Here is a 12,249-nt window from a genome sequence, read left to right on the forward strand (position 1 = left end):
TGTGTTTGAGTATAATTTTAACCCTTTCATGTTGTGTTTGAGTATAATTTTAACCCTTTCACTGCCAGTTTATGGAAAAACGACTCTCCTAATGCCTAGTTTATTTTTAGATACACAATATAAATATTTTGTAAAAAGCACCAAAAAAGTGCAAGTTGTGTTACAATTTTACTTAAACACTTAAGTATAGTTTTAAATATACATATATTTATCCATTTCTAAAGTGAAATATCCGTAACACCTTTTCACATACACTCTCGCCATCGGCTACACTGTACCGGAAATGAGATGCTTACAACAGTACATAGAGAAATAGACTAAATATTTCCTGGAAAACCGGATGACCTTCATGACGTCACTAAACTCCCTTTATATATATATATCACTCATTCGATTACACCACCATTCCCAGTTTAGGTCTGGGACAAGTTGACACTTGGACAAGTTGACTGAGGTCAACTGAGTGGCAAGATGCAGACTACATCTCATGAGTTGTCTCAGAAACTCACCTTTACTCTCAGGGAGGGTCTTGCAAGCTCCATCCTTCATGTGTATAGGGAGAAGGCACTCGCTGCCTCGCCAGGTGGCTACAGAGATTGCTTAGGTAAACTATGTTCACTCATTGTTCCTCTTTCTTTCATCATGCCATGACCAACTAGTTTTCTTCTACTTTATAGGAAGATGACACTCATTGTATTGCTGAATGACATTACATATCATTTAAGTGGAGTTTGTCCACCAGTGATAACTACCTCTTCATTCATTGGCAGCTGGAAACCTCTCTTATTGAAAAGGTTCCTGCCTGGCCCACTAATCACCATTATCCTTGATGGGGGATTTCTGGCTTATTTGCCAACAATCCTGAATTCGATGGTGGCTTCTGCTAACCAATGGCTTCCCACCCCCCAGCTTATGGTTTACTGGCTAATTGCCTCACCTCATAAATGGTCCTTACATTTTTCCCTGTTATTGTCTCTGAGGTTTCTTCATCTTACTGACTGCTGAGGAGGCTCATTTTTGGCAGGTTTCCTCCATCAACATCACCTCATTCCAGACTCTCTGCAGGGAAGATTCTATGTGCGACAACAATCACCAAGATCTCCCACAAAGGCACGTAGTCTTACCTGCTAATGAAGTGACTCCTGTTGGCAGACTTTATCCACCACGGGTGCCTCATGACTTACCTATAGCATAATCACTGGCTGTCCTCACGGAGTGTCTTTCTAGTCACAAAGTGCCAATCTGATTATCAATGAACGTTTGCTATCCCTCCTACCAGTTAAACAACTCATGATGGTAGCGCTTGTTCATCATTGGAGTTTCTCGTTTCATTTCCACTTGAAGCAGCAACCAGGTATGAGACTCCTATTCTCTGGCTGGGATATTTTGAGGGGTTTTATGGTGGCTTCCTTACTAAATCACAGACTCCCTAGGCCGCCAGTAGCCTTCCTCGCAACCTTCTGTTCCATGGGATACACTTCTGAGGCCTCAGGGGAAGGGTTTTATGAGGCTTTTTGGCTGCTCCAGATGGTTCTTGTTCCTCAGTCACCTGAGCTATTGACTGAAGGAAAATGGCCTCTAGGGATCTTTGCATTTATGTTAAAAGTTCTAGTTCAAGAGAGGGTTTCCCTCAGATACAACCACTGTGTGATGAACAAAATGCCTCAGCTAGCAGCTCATCATACCTCAGGTCATACATCCTCCATGACATAGAAAATGCCATTTATACTGTAAGTCTGGTGTACTCACTAGGTTTTTATCAGCCCGCTTCTTTCACCTTCTACACCCCATAGATCATTTACTCATAGCACCATTTTCTTCCACTTCCCCTTTTATTCTGTGGTATCTCAAAGAGTAAGTGCATAATAAAGAGAAAAATGGAGGTTACTGGGCCTCGGCTTTTGAGATTACCTACCTTCGTGTTGACAAGATTCGAATCATATAGAAATAAATATTTAATCACATGGTTTGCAAATTTACGAACATAAAATAGTACACTATGGAAAGTGAACTATCAGAGTGTGTGGAACTGCATGAGAAAAGGTTGAGAAGAATCCTTTATTAAAAACTCACCAGATCCAATGTACCCCACTCACTGTAAGTTAAAGTCAAACAAAAGAAAACTAAATACAACCCATACAAATAGAAAAAAATTACTATAAAAGCAAAGTCCAAATAACCTCGGTGAAATTTTGTCAAAAAAGCAATTTCACTTCAAAACACAATAACAAAGGCATGGAACAAACACTGCAAAAAACTTCTTCCCTCTCATTCACGTCACAAACTATAAAATTGCTTGCTTATAGCAAACTTAAAAGCATTGAGGCACACTCGAGAACTTCATGGGTACTCCCTGTAAATGACAGTAAAACAAATCACTGGAAGTACTCTCAGAAAATGAAATAACATAAAAATTAAAGAAAAAGAAAATTAACTTAGCAGAAATCTACCTGGCCCGTTATGAACAAGTAAAATCTGTACAAAAACACACAGCAATTTGAAGGCTTGATCTTAAATATGTTAATAAACCATAGCTCGTTAGCACTAACACACAAAAGAGTATGATTTACACAAGTTACCTCGGTTAGCTAGTGGGAAGTGTGCAGACTAAAGTCATAACTGCTTGCAGCTATTACCTTATTTGCTGAAAAGAATAGCTCAGAATGTTAATTAAATGCATTGATATTCATGTAAGAAAATTAAACAACCTATCATTTGCAGTTCTGTTCACTTCTACAGAAAGTTAATACAAGTTCTACAAGTTAATAATTTGCTTGAACATCTCCCTGTGTCCAAAAGGTCAACTATAAAAAAAAGCAATTTAAATGTTAACTAAATTGGTAGAAAACATATAGTATGTTCTCATACTACATGTTATCATAGGTTACCTAATGAAGTAGCAAATTCAACAGCACCCTCTGCTAATTCTTGGGCTAATCTTGTGTGACCAAATAGTGGGATTTGACTATTACGCTTATAATGCACCTCTTCACCTTGCAAGTAATAAAAAAACTAACAAGCTATGCTAAGAGTTACATTTATAATAAATAAAGTATTTCATTTCTATGTTTGCTGCCTGTGCTCGAAGTCGTTCTGTGCTTAACATTTCTGGAATATTCTGTATTGTGGACATTTATCAAAAAATCAGTGTACCTGTAAGTTTTGTGCACTTACATGGGTTGGCCCAAACGTTGAATTTAAAGCATGTGGGTAACTGCTTTGGACTACATTTATCTTGTTCCATTCACACATGGTCAAAGGAAATTCCTCATTGGTATTGAGATATTTCTCATGGAAGATGTCACTCGAGAAGTATTTAGATTTGTACTAATGGGTTCTTTTGTTGCATCAGTCATGTAAGATTTAGAAATACCTGAAGACTCTGTCTTCCTTATGTTTGTCAATGGTATGGAATTCTTGGATTAACTAAAATTTTTATTTAAAGTAATTGGGTCGGGTCTAGAGGATAACTGGAAGCTCACCCAGTAAACTAATTTCTTGTCCAATTACCTCCACCAATGTTATGTTAAAAGTCTTAAGTTCAATTGAAGCAGTCAGTTATAGCATACAGTCATCGTCAGTTCGGCCAGCAAAGGATATTTAAGTCGATGATCCTTTCAATACAGAAGCTATTTATTTTACTGCAATATCTCCTCAGTCAGAATTGGCATTATTTGTTATACATAACAAAGAAGCAAAGCAACTAGAAAAAGGCAACCTCAACAGTTTTCTGAACCACGTGTTTATGCTACAACTGCATAGAAACTAACTAAATGAAAACATTTTGAATTTTTTTACATGACTAAAAGTAAATAGAAATCATGTGATATATATCACATCATCATCCAATTTGTTAGTAGAAAATATCACTGGTTCTTTCTATACAGTATACTACTGTTACGCCTCTGTGTTCATTGATTAATTACCCGTAGAAATTCTTTCCGAGAAACTTCTGCGATACAACTCCTTTCTTAAGTAAAACTAGTTTATTATTTCTCAATTCAGCTTTGCAATACACTTAAGTTCCACAGTTAGTTTAACTTAAACATACGCTATAATTCACAACGAACGATTCACGCACTTTTTCTTAATGTGATTATCCAGTTCCGAATGATCCTCTCCTTTGTCTGGCGCGCTTATATGCAATCAAAAACGCGCGCGTAGCACGCACTAGCGTCTTCGCGAATCTTCTAGACACTCATCACGTGTTACCAGGTCACGTGACTTCCGCTGTCGTAACACTACTTTACAACTGCATTTCCTAAACTAAATGCTTCAAGAGTACTCCAGAGGGTCCGCAAGTCATATCCGAAATTTCATAAAATATTTAAAGATAGGATTTTTGAATACAAAAATATTTTTCTTGAAATTAAATTCGTATGAATACAGCTTTTCATATGCACGTAATATTTTTCAAAAAAAAAAAAAAATAATCGATAGGTTTGGGGGGCCCCGAAAAAAAAAAAGATCCTTGGGTTAATAAAGTTTGAGAACCGCTGCTTTACAGGAATCTTTCCTATAAGAAAGTAGAGGAACATCCTAATTGACTCACCCAGTTTTGTCAGTAACTTTAGTGAGAGTAACTTTGTGGCTCTCTTGACCATCTTTCTGCATTAAGAACAAAATACTCAATATGCTCAGAAATTTTAATTTCTTTTATTAACTAAAAGGGTAGAAAACACGTACCATACCTGCATCCTACAATGGAAGTGATCAGGTAACTTGATGAATAATGCACTCTTTGAGGTTTGACCATATTCAAATAAACACACAGCAGTGGATTCTTTGAGGTTTAACCAGATTATTGTTTAGTTTAGACAGATTTTCACTTGGTACAGAATTCTCCATTTAGCGAGAAGTGTGACCTTTCGTCTTCTTATATACATCTGGTTGATTTGAATTTTATGTTTACGTAAAGTATTTTCGTTTTTTCAGTAAAATTTGTATCTAGCTTTTTTCCACAATTCAGTCAAGTAAGAATTCGGTTTAAGTTTATTTCCTGCTAAGCCCTTTGCTAGGGTGAACTACTATTCTTATCTCGAGTAAATCTATGTACTTGAAAATATCACAATACAGCAAAATTGTAAGAAATTTGGGAATTTTTGCTGTGGTTAAAGCTAACCGGATGTCACAAAAAGAAATTTCTCGAAGAGTATTAGAAAATATAGAGGGCGTTAATAGTCAGTGTTTTTTTTTTTTATAGAGGTTGATTAGTTGGAGTTAAAAAAGTTAGTAAGAAATACTTGAAACACTGTGTATTAATATTATTAAATAGCTATACACTTCTCTTTTTCACCCTTTCTATATTAATATATTTGCATTTTCATAGCTAGCCATCCAGAAGCTAAGGTAAGTGATTTTAAATTTATTTATCGTAATTTAATCATTCGTATTGAATTAATAAAATTAAAACGATAAAAGTAAAATACTTTTAGTTTTACTATAGCGTTTCAACAGCTAGTACTAGTATCATATTCATAATGCGTTTGTTGTATCCCAGCCGGCCTGATGAGTCCAGTGACATTATTATTAGACGAAGGATCTCGTGGACACTAGATATAGCAGATATGTTGTATTCTATGGTGCATATTATTTATTGCTGGTGCATAATAATAACTACTGATACAAAGGTCCGACCTAAGTTATTATTAACAGTTAGAACTATGATTCTCAACCTATGTTCAATGGACCTCTAGAGGACCAGGAAGTATTTTAAAGGTGTCTACAACAGTGAAGATTGAATTTCCATATTTCAATTTAAAAAGAAGAGAAACATTGCTGTGTTCGATTAAATTAAAATAACATATGCTGTACAATCAGTTTCTGCAGATAGAACTGTTTGAGTTTGATGAGATTGTTTTGGGTTCATGAAGGGAGTCCATGAGGGTAAAGAAGGGTTGAGAAGTGCTGAATTAGACTGTAAAACTTGGCTAAATGTATTTCCTGGGATGTAAACTTCACAGTGTAACAAATAACTAGAAAGTTAGAAAAGAGACTGAATAATCTGAGCAGTTTATGAAAGAGGACTTTCTTACATCAAGGATATGTTACTAAACATTTACTGTTTCAAAATTCCTATTTTAGTGCCAGCATATTATATCTAATAAATTAACAGAGAAGTTAAGTACATGTCAAATGTGTTGGAAAAGACAGGCTAGGATCTATTTAAAGACAGTTTTATTTTCTGATGGGATGAGTGGCTTATGGAATGAGTTGTTGTGATTTACATGAGTTTAATACTAATAGGAGAAATGATGACTGCATGAAAAGTAGAAGGTGGATTTAATGTTTTATTTTTCCTAAGGATGGGTTTGCATGGACAGCTTTGAAGGGACAAATGGTCTTTTCTTGTCCATAGATTGTGTTACACACTGTGAAACTTGTAATACTTTTAGCAGAAGAAATAAATTGTTTATTGAATAACTGTGATATTACAGTGCTGCATTTATGAAATAAATGCTGTATATTTTTTTAATAAGTGTTAGAAATATAGAATAATATTATTATATGCATAATTGGCCAAGAGTTTATTTTAGTTAGACATTTACATAAATTCAGTGCACTGTTAAAGAGAAACATTTTCAATGTTTGTTTCTAAAGTCGTAATGTCCGTGTTGTTAACTTCTGATCAGAGCAAGCCGTATACTTAGAGTGAAACTAAAAATCAACCTGTCGATCATTTTAGGTAATTAAATATACATTTCTTAGTAGTTCTACTTATAAATATTAGAATGCATTGTTTTATCAGTTGGGTATTATTGCCGTTAACGATATTTTCAGATGTAATTCCTATAATATCTCATGAAGTTTGGTCCAGCAAAGGAGATTTAGGGTAGCCCTAAGTACATATATTAAGCTAACAATTTAAGACAATCATTATAATAATATACAAGAAACCAAAGTGGAAATTCATAAAATTTGTGATACTAAATAATATAATTAATATTGCTAATGAATGTAACAATAAATAAATAATATATTTTATCTTAGAGACACAAACACTAACTGTATACATGAACTACTGTTTTACAGACAGACAGCCTGACTTCTGAGTCTATACTGTTTACAGTTGAAACATTAAAACATAACTATTGTTTGTTTAGTTTGGGATTTTCTTTTGGAATTGTTGGGAATTTATTATCCAACGTAGTATTTAACGAAAAACTCGTGCAACAAAATAAGATTTTCTCATTCTTGGAATTAGGTTATTGGAAGTTTTCACTTCATGAGTTGGACATGTACTAACTTCACAGTTTAATTAATATCTTTATGTCACCCTTTGGACAGTTTTACTGAATTGTAAGATGTAGTGCTTGCTGTTTCACTGTGTTTAGTAATGTAATATCACTGGTAAAGATAAATATTGATAATGACACTCGAAGGTGTTATTGGGTACATTTCTAATATTCTTTATTTTGTACATTTTTCAATTCTGAAAGCAGTTTGGGGTAAACTGTGTAATAGATGCTACATGATAGCTTAAATTTGTCTCTTAAATAGACTTAAACAAAACACAAAATAGTGAATAGGTAATGTCAGGAGCCATCAGTAACTTGTGTGAACACTCGCCAGTCACCACCACCAACATACTTTGTTCATAGTACCCTATCACTAGTAAAGAAGACTTGAACCACTCTTAGAAATAATTTCACTCTACTCATTAGATAGCTTCAGCATTCAGTCAGACAATGGACAGTTTTTTTGACCAAACCTATGCCTACAAGAATGATATAGAACCTTCGAGAATTTCTTAGCACTTAAGTAACTTAAGTGTCTGTCAAGAATAGAAATTACTCAGTTAAGAATGGATATGAATAAAAGTGGAAAAACTATTTCCTATCAATAAAGAAACCAAAATTAGAGGAACTATTTGAGATTTAAGTGGACCGAGGCAACATTGGTTTTTTTCAGAGATAGTTGTGTGAAACATGGGAAAAGTCAACTGCTCTCCTTTCCAAATGGCAACATTGAAAAAAAAAGACTTTTAACAATAAGCATTTTAGAAGATATCTATTCTCTATACCAGGATAAGTAATCACATGGACCTTTGCAAAAAAATATCATGATGAAATTAACATTTTTTAGCAAAAACAACTGACCAACACACAATATTTGTGAGACAACAAGGGGTCTGTTGTGATCATCCCAATCATTTCATCAAACAGTCATCTGCCTCCATTCATCCCTCACTCCCCATGTGCTCTTTAAGCCTTCTCTCAAACTTTCAATCTTTTTGCATCTACCACATTTGAAGGTAATGTTTTCCATAGGCTGGCCACCCTGTTTGGAAAATAAAATATGATAATTTACAGATGATGTCTTCCCTGCCAAATCTTAAATCTGCATCACCTAGTTTTACGACTCTTACCATTAAACACAAATAAAGACGATGCATCAATCCTATCTATTCCCTTTATAATTTTGAACATTCAACTTAGATCCCATCTAACCCTTCTCTTCTCAAGAGAAAATTATTACATGTCACAAAACAGGTAGTAAGGCCTAAAAATATGAACATATTTTTTTCTCTTGTGAAACATTTATAACAAAAAAATAACCTATGGACAACAAGGGATCATAAGGTCCTTGAAGGCTGTCTGTAAATACTTAACGTTGGGAAAATTCAAACTTATCCTTTATTTACATTTCAGGAAGTCATAGATTCCTCTCTCTTAAATCCGTGCTATAAAACTATCTTAACTGGAGCCTAGTTTAACTTTTACACAAATCTTAAACTTGTATCTTCTTGTTCTATTAATACAGTACAAAGAAACCAGAGGTTTCACTACTGTTGATCCTCTGAATAATATTGTAAACTTCAATAAGATCACCTTTTACCCTTTTTCTCTTAAGAGAAAAAGAAATATTAAGAGACCTTAACTTATCTCTGTTAAATAACCCTACTATTCCTGGAAACATCCTACTAGTGGCCCTCTGGACCCTTTTCAATAAATCAGTATATTTTTTGCGTAAGGGACTTAAAACTATATACAGTATTTCAAAGGAGGCCTAACTGATGATTTGTATAGAGATAATTACCTTTTTTGTCTCGTAATAAGTATGTCTATAAATACACCCTGAAATTCTGTTAGCTAACTTCATTAATTTCAAATCTCAGCTTGTGAATCAATAGAATCTCTTTTATACAGAGACTTTGTTCACCATTGACTTTGCAAAGATTTCAAACGAATGAGAGTGAACAACAATGTTATAGTCACCTAGGGCATGTTTTAATACACGGGACGTGGGTGACCTGAAGTTGCTAGGTTCTTTTATACCTGTTAAATGGTTTGTAGAACCAATATAACCATGCTGACATCATGAACAAGTAAATTTATAAACTATTAACAATGACTGTAAAGTTGGTATCTGGTCCTTAAATTTAAAGAAAGAGAATGGGCAAGAATTAGGCTTAAATACACACACCTTAAATGTATCATTAGGTATATCCCACCGATAAATTTTTTTTTTTAGTTCATTCTTAATAATTAAACTTTATTTATACAAAGAAATATGGATTATTTTGTCAAACAAGGAAACATATTTTTCCATAAAAAATCCTTGATATTAGTAGATTGTTTATGTATAGCTATGTAAGTGCTAGATATTGGATATGCTTGGTAAAATAAACTTTTAACTAAATTTCGTTTTTTAAATTTGGAATGAAACTTTTAAAATTGAAATATAAACCTGGGAATGTTTTCATGCGATACATTTCACATTGGTATTCTCCATTATTATTATTACTAATTGAGGTATACAAAAAAAATATATTAGTTTATGGTTCTCCTGATGTTCTACAGTAAACTTTATACTTTTTGTTTTTACTATTTAGATAGTGACGAAATTAAGAAGCGTGATCAGAGTTCTTAAAGATGATGAAGGTCAACATACTTACGATAACAAAGAGGTTGCGGCCAATTTTTCAACCATTGTTTTTCATGAAAGCATAAAAATAAGTTGGCTGTCTGCAAGGCTATATATATTGGTTCTACAAAACAAAAACAAGCCAACTAAGTCAAGTACATTATAACATGCCCTAGAAGTTTGTAACGGCATCAAAGTTGTGTTCTGTTGCTAGGAAAAAAAAGCTAATAGAAATTTTCAATCTTACACTTTAAAGCCTTAACCAAACTTTTTCTGAAGAACTAACAACATTAATTTCAGGCCTAAGCTTGTGAATCAAAAATACTTTATTTTTATAAACAGGTTTTATTCTTCATTGATCCTTGCCAGGATCTTAAATTAGGATGAATGATAATTTTTCTTCAGTCATACTATTGAGTTGGTTTCCATTTATATTAAAGGTGTGATTCAAATTAATATAACCTAAATTCATTGTCTAGCACTTGTGCTATAGTTAAAGATTATTTGACAAATATTTATAGATTTACCAAATGATTTCGATCATTCTGTATTACCTCTAAATCCTTAAACAGCTAGAAATACCCAAAAGTTTAATGGTATCAGCAAACTTTACTAATTAACTGTTAGTTTGTTAATCTCAGCACAAAGGTCCAAGTCCTAACTCTTGAGATATCCACTAATAGTAAAGGTCCAGTTTGACTGAACTCCATTAATAACAACCTCTTGTTTTTGTCATCCATCCACTGTACAATACAATTAACTATTCTTTTCCCAACCCTTACTGATGTTATTTCCATAGTTAATCTTTTGTGTGGTCCTTATATAGAGGAGTGTTAAATATAAGTCAAAGCTGGTTATTGTTTCTTTGTACAGATCTCTGGTTAGTCCTCACTTAAAGTATTGAGCTCCTTATTTTAAAAAGTACATTAAATTGTTTTACAAGGTTTGAATTAGGGGCTACTAGATAGAGCCGTCAAAGTTATGATTCGATACAGCTCACTGACTGTGGATCATAACACACTTTGTGCTGTAGTTCTGTTCATTTTTTAATCCTCTTTATCTGAACGACCTTTTATGTTATGTAAAAACAAATGCTTTATATAATATAAGTTAAAAATTTACTTTTCCATGCAAGAATGTAATCAGTCTGTGTAATGTATAACCATTTTTAATTATAGATTTAATTATTTTTAGTAATGTGGCTTAGAACTTCTGTTAGTTGAGTTTCTAATTGCTTGGGAATACCATGTATCAATAATCAGTAGAACTAACTACAATGTCCTTGTCAACATTGGGTGACTGATCGAAGTGTAAAGTAGAGAATGCACCTTTGTCATACAAATTGGCTGTTTGGAAATGTTTTGGGTTTGAAGTCTTGTCTCAAAAAAGAATAAGAAAAACTGATCTTTGAAAAACAATATGTAATACTTGTGAGATGGGGGTCAATTATAAAATGTGAATAATGTCAAACATGGCCACACACATCTGAGAAGAAAATATGATATGTTACAAAACACAATGTAAATTAAAGGTAACTCTTACGAGCTTCAGTTTCTGTAAGCATTGTTTCTTGGCTGAAAAAGGAATTAAACCTGAACAACCAAAGGGATAAGAGCTATTGGAATCTTTACAGCTGAAGATATGAGACCATTTTCAGTGGTGGATAATCCTGACTTTAGGACTTAGCAGGTTTTGAAACCAAAATATGAGATCCTTCACTTTAATATTCTAGTAATTTCAGACCTCGACAAGCTTGACACTGCAGTGCAAGGTGCTGTTTCTGTTGCCCTTAACAGTGGTGTGTGTACTTCAAGACCTACTAAAAGCTACATTACCATTACTGGGCACTTTATAAACAAGAATTGGGGAAATTCTGTTCTATAAGCAAGACTGTTAGATGAGGTGCATATGGCTGAGTATATGAAAGGTATGTCTTCTTGGGGCTTGTAAGATGTTAACAATCTATTACTATAAGTAGTGTTTACAGTACCCTGTGTGTGATTCTTTACGCACTGTTAATATGGCTGCTCAGAAAGGCCTCTGTGTGCAGCTAGGGGATAGGTTGTTAGGGGGGGTAAAAAGGTAGTTTCCTTTTTGGATAGGTTGTTAGGGGGGTAAAAAGGTAGTTTCCTTTTTGGATAGGTTGTTAGGGGGGGTTAAAAAGGTAGTTTCCTTTTTGGATAGGTTGTTAGGGGGGGTTAAAAAGGTAGTTTCCTTTTTGGATAGGTTGTTAGGGGGGGTTAAAAAGGTAGTTTCCTTTTTGGATAGGTTGTTAGGGGGGGGGTAAAAAGTAGTTTCCTTTTTGGATAGGTTGTTAGGGGGGGTAAAAGTAGTTTCCTTTTTTCTTACAGTAAGTTCGTAACGGCTAAGTTGTTGTATTGG

The 12,249-nt window shown here is 34.0% G+C and overlaps 1 protein-coding gene across 2 annotated transcripts in view; it reads left to right on the forward strand.

Annotated features, from left to right (window-relative positions):
• Positions 1–5,243: 5,243 nt before the first annotated feature.
• LOC106470689 overlaps positions 5,244–12,249 on the forward strand; it is a 27,077-nt gene continuing 20,071 nt past the window's right edge. Inside the window, exon 1 of one of the 2 annotated variants that reach the window (XM_013931250.2) lies at positions 5,244–5,349. The gene's annotated coding sequence lies outside the window, so the exon portion shown is untranslated. The remainder of the gene's footprint in view (positions 5,350–12,249) is intronic. The other variant, XM_022399328.1, reaches the window with a different exon arrangement.

This window comes from Limulus polyphemus, unplaced genomic scaffold, assembly GCF_000517525.1.
Source record: "Limulus polyphemus unplaced genomic scaffold, Limulus_polyphemus-2.1.2 Scaffold4160, whole genome shotgun sequence".
In the NCBI taxonomy this organism is placed as follows: Eukaryota; Metazoa; Arthropoda; class Merostomata; order Xiphosura; family Limulidae; genus Limulus; species Limulus polyphemus.